The 13,730-nt window shown below is 42.0% G+C and overlaps 1 protein-coding gene across 2 annotated transcripts in view; it reads left to right on the top strand.

Moving 5' to 3' along the window:
• RERG (RAS like estrogen regulated growth inhibitor) overlaps positions 1-13,730 on the top strand; it is a 111,664-nt gene that overhangs the window by 37,438 nt on the left and 60,496 nt on the right. The window lies entirely within an intron of this gene.

Raw genomic sequence — 13,730 nt, 5'->3', positions numbered from 1 at the left:
AACAGACCTGGAGATGCAAAAGTCATTTTATGCTTGTAAGTCAAAATCACCAGCACTGAGTAAGCAGGTGCAGCCCCACTAACTTGAGAAAGAAGTTCTGCCAGGCCACCAGCAAAATTAGATCATTGTTTAGCATGCAGATGGCAGGAGGTTTTGGAAGAAATGGATGTGGTTGATTTGCTTTTCATAGCAGTTCTAATGTAGTATGCAGCTATATGCCACTTATTTACTACAACTTTTACTTTACTACAACTGTTCTTCTATCTGGAAATGAATGCTTCCAGGCCATGGTAACAGACGATATACAGACAGCATGTTTCACTGATTCCCAAAATGCTATAAATGGTAACAGCCTAGGATGCTGAAGTTCTCTGTACCCTGCAAGGCGAATGCCATTGCGCAATATCAAGCTCCTGAGAAAACACTACGGTCCTTTCTGCAGGATAAATGAACTATTTAGTCTCTAAATCCCTGTGGGGCACAGCTGGAACACAACAGGGATGTGGAGCTCTGCTCTCGGTGCAGTTCTGTGTTGGCTCCTAGGTCGGTACTGCTCACATCCCCAAGGGCCAACTGACCAGGCAGAAACTACTTTTTGTGGCTCGTGCTAGCCCGACTAGCCACCATTTTTTCACGTGCCCCCTCCGTTAAGGACATTGAAGCTTGGGGAAGAGGGACAGGAGATTGTTTGCTTGCTGTTAGCACAGTTAGGGATGTTAGCTTTTTGCCAGGAAAACGTTTCTCTTTTGGCACGTTTGCCACTCAGACCAGCAAGTCGTTTCGCTTACTCCTGAAATGCAACCTTCTTAGAGGAAAAGTGCAGTTTCTTTTTCATAGCACAAAGTACCTATGACTTTCTGGACAGAAAAAGAAGGGCTCCTATAGCCATCCCAGCTTCCAGAGTAGAGGCTGGCAGAATGGAGGTGCTGGAGTGTGCCAGAAATAACACAGCTCCTCTCTCCTGCAAGGGTGGCCATCTGTCCTGCTCTCCCCACGCTGCCTTGGAACCGCACTGTGATCTTTGGCAACCTCCCGCTTTCAGCCTTCTCATTTGCAAAATGGGGGCTTGCAATGTCTCCTTCACCTCCCAGGCCTGCTATGAAGAGCTAAGATGGAAGATGCTAGAGAGGTCTAAAAATACCATGGCTGCTAAAAAGTGGAGAGTATTTGGATCGGAAAAGCCAGTGAGAAGCATCTGGGATATTTCCAAGATCTAACAAGGTGCATTCGTTTCCAGTTAGACTTTGTCATCTGGGTGGTAATGAATCAATGAGAGGAGACCTTCTATTTCACATGTGCTCTAGAAAGACACTGCATTATCGTTTGTAATACAAGTAAGTGTTGGATAATACTCCAAATAGGACTCCTTTGTACTTTGGTGCCTCTGGCAATGGTGTTAAGTGCATAAATATTGCAGTTCTGTATTGAGACGTTATTCTGCTTAGTAGACAATTTTGGGGTTTGAAATTTGGTATTATTCTGACAAGAGACATATTTTAAAATTCTCTATAAAAAGAAAAAGCCATGGGACTAGGACTCTGGAGCAGACATCTTGGCGCTCTTCCCCACAGGCAGTGCAATGCCAAGAGCCCTAAGAAACCCAGCCTTTGTGCTGACTGATCCCAAAGCTTCCTGGGTTGTGAAGGAAAACTGTCAAAAGCAAACCATCTCTTCAAAATATTTCAATTTTGACAAATAAGCAAATGCTAGTGGAAAAAGAGAAAAAAAACCAACCCCGCTGGAATTTTTCTCAGCAGTGCTAGTAAACATTAAAGTGCAACAGCTCCAGCTAAGCAAACAGGAAAGCATACCCCGCTGTCTAACTGTGCAAACTGCCAGTGGCAAAATAAAGACTAGATTAAAGGTATGTTGGACCACAGCAACCAAGAGAGTTCTGGATCTCTAAATAACGTCATGTAACGAAACACAGAAAGATAGTGCCTCTTTATGAGCTTAACCCTACTTTGCCATGCAGGTAATCAAGGCTGATTTTGTGATGAAGCTGTCCAGAAGAGCATATTGGAACCTGCTCTTGGCCAAAATAAAAAAATAATGACTTCAGGAAAAATACACATCTGTTCCCTCTGTTTGATTGGCAAAAACATCACCGGTATTCCATTGCCTCTGTAATTTACAAAATTAGCCCTTAGGATAATTATGGCTGTCGTCTTTGTAAAGGGCTTTGAGTTTTGCGCAGGTACCACTCTATACATAAAGTACAAAATAATATTATTTCAGCACGGTTGCTGGGATACCATTATATTGCGCATTATGGGAGTACTCATGTTAGTGATATTGCTAGGAGGGGGTGAGAGGAAAACCAGAAATATCTTCCCCACCCACCCTTCTTATTCAGCATGATGGTAATTACTGTTCCCGCTTTTTCAACTTTTAAACATCCTAGCTGGCTGTGAAGAGGGCAACTTTCCTGCAGTAGCCGCACACCCTCCCTCCCCGCAGGACTCTGAACATGGGCCTCGGCCCCTTGGCCGTTCTGGAGCCCGTCAGTACAGCTCCTCACGTGCCCGGTATTCAGCATGTCCCAAGTCACTTGCTGAATTAGGCCCTGTTAATGCAGTTAAGCAATGATTTACCTCTCTCTGTGGCTAAAACACCTGTGTGTGGCATCCCATCCCATTCCCTGGGCAATTTGCAAACAAATCACCGTCTAGGTCCGCACTGATTAAAAGCATTGTTTGCTCTAGCTGCCTAATCTATATTTCTCCACTTTCCATTTTGTTCTTTGCTTTGGGACTCATGTTTGAAAAGCTATGACTCACTCTACTTGGGCTCCTGCTGCTTGAAATTAAAACAAGAAAGCTCCTCCCTCTACCCCCCACCCTCCATTTCCTAATATGTTGCTTTCTGAAGCCATGCACCACCTTATAAATGTTTCACCAGAAGGGAGCTGCCAAAGCATTCCCATCTGTCACATTAACACAGCCAGATTGGAAGTATTTTTAAAATACAAGATATCATATGGAGGGAGGGAATGAATACGGAACTGCATACATGACCAGGAGAAGCAGAGTTAATGGGAGACTGTGAAGTACTGCCACTTTGGGTTTGAGAATCTGGGCCCACCTTGAAACATGCTTCAGCAGCCTTTATAGACGATGAGCAACCATCGCTCTCTGCCTGCACTGTCAGCGCTTACCACAACTGCGAGTTTGGCCCTTGCCATCTTGCTCTGGTCCCTTATAAATTGAGCTGCCTTTACTAGAAGTGAAAAATACAGCGCCTTACAATTGCCAGAGCTTAAATAGGAATGCTTGAAAATTATCTCTGCCTACATTTTCAAAGAGGGGAAGGATTCTATGATATCTTAAAAATAAGTTTTGTGTCCTATGTTTTACCAAGTATTCATAATAGTAAACAAATTGTACGGTCGTTCCTTTGAGCCGAACTCCTGCCCCACCAAAATCAGAGTCTTACCATTGCTTTGGGCATGGCTATGGTGGGATTTCAGCCTTAGGCATGGCTACTCCATGTGAAACAGCAAGTTCAGATCTCACCAAGTGAGCACTGAACGTGATCGCTCAGGAAAGCGAAGCAAAACAACCAGCTGAGACGTATGTGTGCTCTGAGTAATTAACCTTGTCTGTTGGCAAGGCTGGTTGTTTTGAGCTTTGTGGCTATGCCTGTACTGCTACACAAAATAGACCTAAAGATCGGTTCTTAGCCCTGAGACCTGGTGTCAGCAAAAAGCTCAGGGCTAACTCCATTTGAAGCAGATTTGTCTCAGAGGGAGCTTGCTAGCACGGTCCAAAACACAGCCAGGGCAACCTGATGAGTGAACAGTGTGAATTGAGGGGGGCTATTGCTCAAGCTTGCTTTCTGCCCCTGTGTCATTCAGCATTATATACCTGTGCTGTGTAGACTTACCAGTTCACTCAGTTCTGTAGGCTTCTTCCACTCTGGGGCTGTCCTGAGCAGGAGCCCTTGGCAGCTGGCATTCACCTTAGGGGCTCATGGAGTTGCAGTAGATGAATCTACATCATGGTACGTGGTATTCAAGCTGTAAAACAGAGTCAGTAAAAGGTTGTAATTAGTGCAGAAAAAACCCATCTTTTTTCCTAGGATTGCTTTGATTCGGAGTTGCCTACTACAGATAGGCAGTACGTCTTTTGTTTTTCTCAGCTCCTCTGAGTAGGAAGAGGGCAGAAAAAGTGTTATATTGCAGCTTTCCAGGAACTTGCTTAATTCTGTCTCATTCCCTATGTTGTATACAGCAGCTCTCTCATCATGCAGGATGCTATTCAGCTTGTGTTTTAGCCAGTGCCCACCCCACACACAGCTGACGTGCAGTTCTCGCTGGAGTTGAACACATATGCTATTATTAGCCAACCATACTACAGGCCAATTTGCAAGAACATATGTGGACAGAGATGGACGGCTTGAAAGACTGAACCCTGACTTCGTTTCCACCTGTTATGCAAATGCTCTCTTGCATTGGGGTCTCACTCTATCTGTCAGTTTGTCTTCTGCAAAGTAGTTATAACCTCAAAATAGCAATCCAGATTTTCAAAAGAGCTCAGCCTCCCACTCTGACAGCCAGACTTTACAAGGAAATCACCTCTGATTTAGGCACCAAAATGTAATATTCATATGTAGAAAAGAAGTTTAGCACACTGGATCCTCAGCTTCTTACACAATCTGGGCAGCAGCCACTGCTGCAAGGGTTGTTGGGAACTTTGGAAAATTTGCTCCTTCTTTAAGAACCTAAATGAGAACCCAGCTTTTCTGAAAATCTGGCTCCAATTTGGGTGTTGAGCACTCAAAAATTTGCGTCTGAGCTCCCTGGAAAATCTGGCATCTAACGAAGAAGTGCTGTGAGGATAAATTAATTAATGTGAGATCCTGGGGTAACGGTGATGACAGGACTAGTAAACTTTGTAAAGAAGTGAGGAATAGCTTCATGTGTTGAAATTTCAGGGAAAATACCTAGTAGGCAAGAAATGATGACCTACTGTGGATCTGCCACAACACAAGGAGAACCACAGTAGGTTCTGCCATAGCTGAATTCTGCCACCGGTAGAATGGGTACTGTTGCCAGTGACAGATGTGATACTATTGGCACACAACTTTAGAAGTTTTAAAATATTAAAGTATAGGCTTTTAGTGAAGTGGAGAAACACATAGTAAATCTTTAATCCTGACTTCTTAACCAAGAAGGCAAAGAGTATTTGAAAGCTGTTGCTCTGTTGCTATTAGTTTCACCAGAATATTTGTTGTCCGGTGAACTTAGATTTTCCAGATGACACTAATATCCCTGCAGGAAGTGGGAGGGAGATGAAGCAATGTCTTTGAAACTGCTGAGAGACTAGTTTTGTAGAAGAATTATGCAAATATGATAATCGTGTGTTTTTAACAGTTACACTATATGAAAGGAAGATAAGTGCATCTAGGAGATGCCTGTTGCTTGCTCCACATGTTCACTGGTGTAATGCCTGCTTAGTGAAAAGTACCTGTGGCTGTCAAGGGTCTTCACTCATCCTCTCGGGGACAGGCATATAAGCCTGTTTTGGGGGAGGTTTCTCTAATAAGAAATAGAAAGGATCTTACTTCTAATGCAGTTCTTTCATTTCCTGATAGTTTCTCAAACACAGCTGAAGAATAAGGCTAGATCTGGCACATCCTCACGGTGTGGGGTAGTCACGCCTTCAGCAGAAGCTGAGAGTGCTGTAGCTGAGGGCTAGCAATATTTATCTCAGAGCTTCATGTTCCAAGGACCATCTATCTCTGTTTTGTAGTGAGCTAAGCAGCCACAATCTAACAAATACGTAATTCTAATGAGTTCAGCAGGGCTACTCTATTTCATATCAGCAGAGAGACGGGTCAAGTAAATAATCTTTGTGCAGATACAGTAGTTATTTGTACACACATATGTACATGGACAGCATAGCACTCCAAGGGCAGTGGAAACCAGCAGGTTTGGCATTTTTGCCATTTCTTAGCTATCTTGCCTCTTTTCTGAACATGTCTTTTATAAGCTTAAGCTTTCTCTTTTGCCCTTGTGGTACTTAACTCTCATGCCTGCTTCTGCTGATTTAAAAAAAAAAAGAAAAAGAACAAGAAAAAAGAAGTACTGGGAAAATGAAATGATTTCTGGAATGTGTCAGCAACAAGTAGAATCTCTTGGGATCGCCTTTGACATAAAGGAACAATAAGTTTGAGAGAGGAAATTGGTTTCCCCACGGCTGATGGTTTTCCTGGATTGGCTTACCCCACTCCCACAGTGTTGAAGCTATTGAACGCTCAATTAGTATTCCCCAAAGTGTCAGAATGAATTGAACCAACTCCAGAAATTCTTCACTGCAGTTCATGTATCATTTTTCAGGCTTTGAGAAAAGGACCTACCATTTCACTGTGTGCAGCAAACAAATTCTACCCTTCTTAACCCTGTGCCATTTTGCTTTTTTTACTTGGTTCAAGGGCACCTGCAAAAATAAACAGGAATGGCAAGTTATTGCCTCCAGAATGTGTGGAGTACCTCAGCTAACTAGTTTATAAATAGCTAGACAGATGGATATAATGACTATAGTATCTTGAAGTATTTTCGGTTGGTTTTGTTTTGCTTTGGGCAGTTGCTATATTACACTGTGTGATTCTGACAACGGTAATGGATTCCCAAAGTGCAGATGGCAGGCTCCATTTTGAGCTACAGGCCAAAAATCATGCTGCCAAGCCCAAGGACTCAAAAATCATGACCTAGATTTCAGCCCAATTAATGGGATTTCTTCACAAACCAGTGGAACTGGGTTTGTAAATTAAAAAAAAAAAAAAAAAGGGTTGCTTGTATTTCATATTTATGAGTCTTTGTAATGTCTTTGGCTACATTTTTATCTCATCTTTATAACCAAGAGTCATAAATTTCTTGCACAGTAATAAAAATGGAGACCATAGTGTGACTCCAAGAGCCAACGCTCCAAGAAAAATGCTGATTTTCACTAGAAATGACAATATGGCAGAAGTTAGAAATTAACTTTTCAGGCACAAGAGGTTACCAAGGACAACCCATTCTGGTTCATCCCAGTGCAAATTCTGAGAAAGTTCCATCTCAGCTTGAATCACTCACTAAGGTACTCAAGAGTAATAAACTCTCCAAGTCTTATTTGCATTAACTTCATTAGATTTGCTTACTATAATCATGCTTGACCCAGTCTTTGCTGGTGGTGATGGCTTCTTTTGTGTTGGCCAGGCTTATGTTTCTGGTCAGAAGAAGCAGACAGAAATAAAAATACGACACAGCTAAGCTGGGTGCTGGACAAGACTGAGTGCATCACTCACCAAGGTGCTCAGAAGAATGAAAAAGCAGAACTTATTTGAACTTTAAACCTCAAATGACAGTTGAATTTTAGTCTGAAGTAGCAAAGAAATTTCTAACAGCTTGCTATTCTATTCTGAAACAAGTGAGCTTTAGCACTTTGGTGCTTTGCAGTGAGATCAAGGACTGTTTTTCAACAATTGAGACAGCCTTGAGTAAGTCATAAAAAGCAGCTCTTCCCAGTTCAGTCAGAAACTAGTTATAAGAAAACTGCATGCACATGGAAGTCTCAAAGAGGACCCGCCTGGAAAATGATTCAGGTAAAGAACTGAACAGAGAAGAGAGGCAGTGGCAGAGAGACAATGGGTCAATTTGCAAATATTCTTTGTTAGCCCCTGACGTCTGATAGGCACACTGCAGCTTATTAGTTGATAATTTTGATGATGGGATGGAGAATATGCTTATGATACTAAGCTGGGAAGGACAAGAAGTGTGTCAGAGAACAGAATAAGAACTCAAAATGATCCTGGTGAGTTGGAGAAGTGGTGCAAGAACCATTCTTTTAAGGAAAAGACCACTTCTATTTAGAAAAAGGTTGTGGTGCAACACAGAGAAGTGAAAACTGTGGCACAGAGGTTGAAGAAATTAATGACATGAACACAGCCTGGGGGATGTCTGGCTGGGTATCACTTTATCCAGCAAGGATTTGAGGGTTATAATGAATCAGAAGCTATGCCCATGAGTCAATCAGCCTGAGGCAAAGAGGGAAGATACTATACGGGTATGTTTAAATCAGAGTATCATCTGTAATAATCACTCCACTCTACTTGGAGATGCTTGAGACCAAGAGGGCAACGAGTAGCATTCTCCAATATTTAAAAGGTAGTTGTGGGTACAATAAAAGCAATGGCCTTAAATTTGCAGTAAGGAGGGTTCAGTTAGACTTTAAGGACAAACATCTAACAGCAAGGATGACGGACCCCTGGAACAGATTGCTGTGAGAAGGTTGAAGAATCACAGAAGGCTTTTACGCACAAGATAAACATCCGCCAAGAATAGATATAGTTGAGCTTTCACAGGGCAGATTTGGTGACCTCAGGGTCCTTATTTTCAATGATTTGTTAATAAAGCCTATATAAAAGAGGAAGAGCTCAATACAATACCGTCACCATTTCTTTAACACTCTGGGCAAAAATGAGCAACCAGAGACAGTGCTTCCATTTTGGTACTTACTGATTCTGACACTGGCAACAGCAGCCGTTCAGTACGTACGGCAGCTCGCAGCAGAAGCAGTACAAGGGTGAGTGGAGAAGCGAGATGAGGCTGTTGACGCAGGCTGTATGATGTGTTCCAGCTTCAGAGCCACTTGCCTTCACAGGATGCTCGGTAAAGAGGTAATGGTAGGGTCACTGCCCACCACTCACTTGCTCCCAGCGTGGATGATGGTGCAACTTGGGCCATATATGGCCACATAAACAAAAGCATTCAGAGCTCAGCTACTTCAGGCTTTACAGCAGGATTCTTATTTGACATCTGTGAAAGAAATCTAATGTCCTACTGGCCTCACTTCCTCCTGGAGCCTGTAGCAGAGGCTAAAATGGCTACCTAGAGCTTCAGTCCTTACATACTGCAGACCTTATTCTAACTTGGCTCTTTATAAAATGTTATGCATGGGAGAAAATACTTTAAAAATACACTTGAGCAAGCCAAGAGAAAGAGATAATGAGAGTCAAAAATAGATCACTTTCAGGCACAGAGGGTGTACAAGCTCTGAAACTGTATTTTCATTTTAGTTTTCAGCTTTCTGTCTAAGAGTGCGAGAAGGTTCTGGGGGAGTGGGAGAGTGAGTGCTTTGACATGCACACAGACTTGTTCGTTGGCAGAAAAAATATTACTGGGTTTGCTACTATATCAAGAGCTTTACTACATTGACCACGGTACATACACAGTGTTTTCCAAAGTAATGTCTTCTGAAATTTCCCTATCTCTTATTTCCATTTTGAAACTATGTAATCAATAAATAAAACATTAGGTGGGCTCCTAAACAGAAATAGGCATCAAATCATAGAGGAGGAATGAGTGAATAAAGTGGTGGCAAAAAAGGGAAGATTTGGATTAAGGGTGCATAGAAACTTCTTCTATTTGAAATAATGTTCATAGCATTTTCTCAGCATCAAGCTAAGAAACCCAGGATGGACAGATTGGTTGGTTGCCTGTACTGCCTCTTATATTTTCATTGCCTTCCTATGGGCTTATTTTCCCAGGATAAAATCTTTTATTCAGCTAGCAGAGACATAGGTCTAGCAAGCAGAAGACAAAAGAACCACCGACCATTTGCACAAGGCACAGAGGGAGAGAGTGTCTCTACATACCTGTATTTAGGATCCTGTTTAGAAGGAGCCTGCCATAGAGCTGTGCCATGGAGAAAGCTGTGGGCTGAACTTGCTAGTCCAGGCCAGGGACATGTTTCAGTACATACCAAACTGGACATATATGAACAGTGTCTCTGAAGTCACCTTAATGTAAGCAATACATTGTTATTTGTGTGGAGAGCCAAGTGGCAAGTCTGGGAACAGATGCTCAGTGCAAGGCTGCTCTGTTGGATGGGGAGGTGAAACTCAGCTGTGAAGACAGGCCAGAGCCAGTTTTCATTTACCCAAAGCTGGTAGCAGGATACCACAAGCTAGACTGTGGGTACTCAAGTTTGTCACCATATACAATAATCACATTTCCAACATGTATCCCCTCCATCGGAGCTCCCCCCAGATAGCCTCCATTCAGTTTAGCTAAGCAACTAGAAAAAAGAAGGTCATGTAAGCCAGAGCATCTGAAATAATCGAGTATGCAGCAGAGTATTTGTCGTCTCACAGCAATGAAATTAAGTTTCCATAAATGAGTCCCTAACAAGCCTGTATTATTTTATTAAGGCATGACAACAATCTAAGTAAATATAAATTAAGTGCAAATTTAGGGACCTTAAATGAAGGGATTACCCAAAATATTTAGCTGAATCGTCATCAGTTACCATCTCTGTTTTCTCCTAACAGCTGCACTATCAGAGTTTAAACAATATGCCATTAAGGGTACTTGAACACATGCTTACCTTCAAACCTCTCAGTAGACTCACCACTTCAACCTTAGTGTTGAGTATGTGCTCAAAGATGTTGCTGACTCGCAGCCACAATCCTGAGTAGGCATCCGACACGTTCAGTTGCCATGAACAGCATGAGCTTTCACGTGTGCGTCAGAAGAGAAAACAGCACCAGATTTTTCTCTCCAAGATCCATTTAGCACTGGTGACAGCTGCCGAGCCTGCGATGTGCTACCAGAGCGTACATCCCACGCGGGAGCTTGTGCAGCCAGCTGCCACGTGCAGCCACAGCTAACGTGTCCGTGAAGGCAGGTCCCTCTTCACGGTTTATTCCCTGCCCTGGAAACCCTGGCCTGTCTCCCATGCCTGGTGTTTTACGCTCACCGCAGGGGGGTTTGTCAGCGGCCTGGGTGGAAGAAGTGTGCTGGAGAGACGGCAAGGGTGGCTGGCTGAGTCAGAGCCTGGGGCTGCAAGAGATTGCTACGGAGGACGGCAGCTAAACTCAGCTCGAGGGGGAGGGCTGGAGTGGGATTTCAGCTCACGCGTTGATTGCTGTTGGGTTTGTGGCCAGCTCATGCTGGCGAAGTGTGTGAGTTGCTAAGGGTCCCTGTGGGCTGTTTTGGCAGCTATGAACCCATGATACATGGCGGTGCGTTGCCCATGCCCTTTTCCTTCTACATTGTAGACCATTGGCGGGGGAACTTTCTAGAGCTGTTTAGGTTGAACATGGGCCTGAGCAGCCTAGACTATAGCTAGCCTAAAAGGGGAAAAAACTTGAAAGGCAGAGACAAGGAGATTCCAGCCTGCTTCTAATGTCTCCCTGGAACTTGCACTGCAGAAGCCACCAAGAAGCAGCCAGACAGTGGAGACTCATATTTTCCACACACTGTGGAGCTACAGGGATTTAACCTTCTAGTGAAAAGTTTTGTGTCCCATTACTAGTACCTCAGCTTTTGTATGCTGATGACAGAAGGAATACCTGGTGTTGAGGAATTGCATTCCCACACAAAATTTTAAACCTGAAATCTTAATTTAATTTTATTTTTCCTTTAGGACTTCTTTATTGTTTCAGGACTTTTGGTGTAATTTATGCCCTGTTATTTGACTTTATTACACAAGATGCCAAGATTTATGTTAATAGAGGAAAATGCATTTAAAATGTCTCCTAATATATTTCCCTTGAAATACACGAAGATTACAGCTGCTGCAATAAACTCATAATCTCTGAATGCTAGAATGGAAATGTTTGACATTAACAGGCTGCTTTTAGAAATGAAATATCTGTAGCCAGGGCATGGAGAACTTCTAACCGACATCTAATTGTGACTGCATTTAACTTTGCATGCTATTTGGGATTCAGGGGGTGGGGGGAAGTTAACTTTTTACACATACCTCAATACTTCTTGATGTCAACCAGAAACAGAGGCAGCAGAATTCCACAGGAGAGACTGCTCCCATGGCAATTTGGAGTTGACAGGAACCAAGGAGCATGTGAAATCTTGTGAGAAATTCTGATCCCTCTTATTTTTCCAGTCTCAACGATTTCCATGGAAATTGAATGCTGGGGAATGCATACTGAGATTTATACTTCAACTGCAGCACAAACTTTAAAAATCTGTAATGGTGTGGGACAATTGGGGAATAGTTGGGTTTGAATCAGCACTGAGTTCCTGACGTGCCCCGGTTAAATATGTGACTGGGAGACCTTGAAAGTGGACAACCATCCTGCAGCCCTTCCTGCATATAGTTGCATTACTTTCAGAGCATGGAGGCAGGCTTTTCATGTTATTCTGAAGTAGCAAATGTTGAAGAGATGAAAAGAGGTGGTCTCTGACCAGATTCCCTACTCTGCCACAGCAGATTTGTGCCACTAGGGTTTTACTACCTTATCTCACTGTAAGTCTGATGTAGTATAGCAGAGATTAAGTCTGGGTTTAGAAAAGCTGGACAAGTTTGAAATTAAAGTATTACAGTACAGCTGTAGTTCATACTACTGTTAGCAATCCTTAGTGCTTAAATAAGAGGAAGACCATTTTTGTACACATGAAACTCCCACTGAACTCTGCTGGCATTGACAGGGCAATGACTAATTGCTCAAAATAAAATATGATTGCCTGTTCTGAATTCCTTTTTCTAAGAATTCAGATCCTTTTGATATAGATAGGGTTATTTAAATCCTCCTTCGAAAAATGAACATAGGAGTGTGGGTCTAAGCATGACAAAGGCCTTAGACCTCCACTTTGGAGTTGGGGAAGCCTTGTCATACCAGTCATTCATTTGCTGGGAAGGTTTTTGTTTACATTCTAGGCATTAATTGCACAACGTTTCGCAGAACAAAATGGTACCTTTCCCTTGTTCTGGAATACCCCACCAGAAGGAAATCAAGCTCAAAGTGCTTATACAACCTGAAGGAGGACAACTATTTTCCTGCTTTTCAAAGGATTACACACAAATACAAGGCTGCCTGCGTCAAGAGAAACAAACAAACAACAACAACAACAAAATCCCAAACCTAATCTGCTTTAATAATATTAATAATTTGCTATTTTTTTGATAAAGGATTAATTTTAGTGTTTAGTTTATGAATATATTCCATCCCTGCTACACGGATATCAAAACTGAAACATGCCACAGACCAACCCAGTTAAAAGAAAATCATACGTTCTTACCACCTCTTCACTTTTCCGTGTATTTAGAATAATGACAATAGGCCAACTTCTATTTGAGGCAAGGTCAAAGTAATTTCAAAGAAATCAATAACATTCATCTTTAGTTATCTATGTAACTGAAAGCAGAATTTGATCCAATAAGTGTTAAATGAGCACTCTTGAAATAGGAAGTAACAGATTCTAGGCACATGTGTAATCAGTTCAAATTAGTTTTTACCTCTTGAAGCATCTCAGCACAATGAAGAAATAGGCATGGAAAGGAATTGCTCAGCCTGTGAGGAGTACAGCATCTCTTCTACTGTTTATATTGTCTTTCCTATATGTTTTCTTTTGTTCATCAGTAATAAAGTTTTTAGGTTTTTAATGCAAATTCCTTCTTCTGTTTGCTTTGGGCATTTTATGTGCCTTATTCTATAAAATCTAGAATGATTCTTTGTATTAAATCTCCCTTTCTAGTTATTATGCATTGTTACCATTATTTTGTTTGTGTTATAAAAGACTCAGAACCGGTTCTTTGCTGTATACAAAAATGAAAGAAACCACAGTCCCATCCCTAAAAAGCTTAGGAGGAAACTACTAATATGTTTGGGTTCATCCTATTTCAGGAAACTAAATTTAGCTTTTAATATCTTTTAAAGAGAAATCACTATGCTATGGGAAAAAATTACTTATCTGAGACAAAAAAAGTACTCAATAGAATCTT

Source organism: Haliaeetus albicilla, chromosome 19, assembly GCF_947461875.1.
Source record: "Haliaeetus albicilla chromosome 19, bHalAlb1.1, whole genome shotgun sequence".
NCBI lineage: Eukaryota > Metazoa > Chordata > Aves > Accipitriformes > Accipitridae > Haliaeetus > Haliaeetus albicilla.
This window is presented reverse-complemented; position numbering and strand designations above follow the sequence as displayed.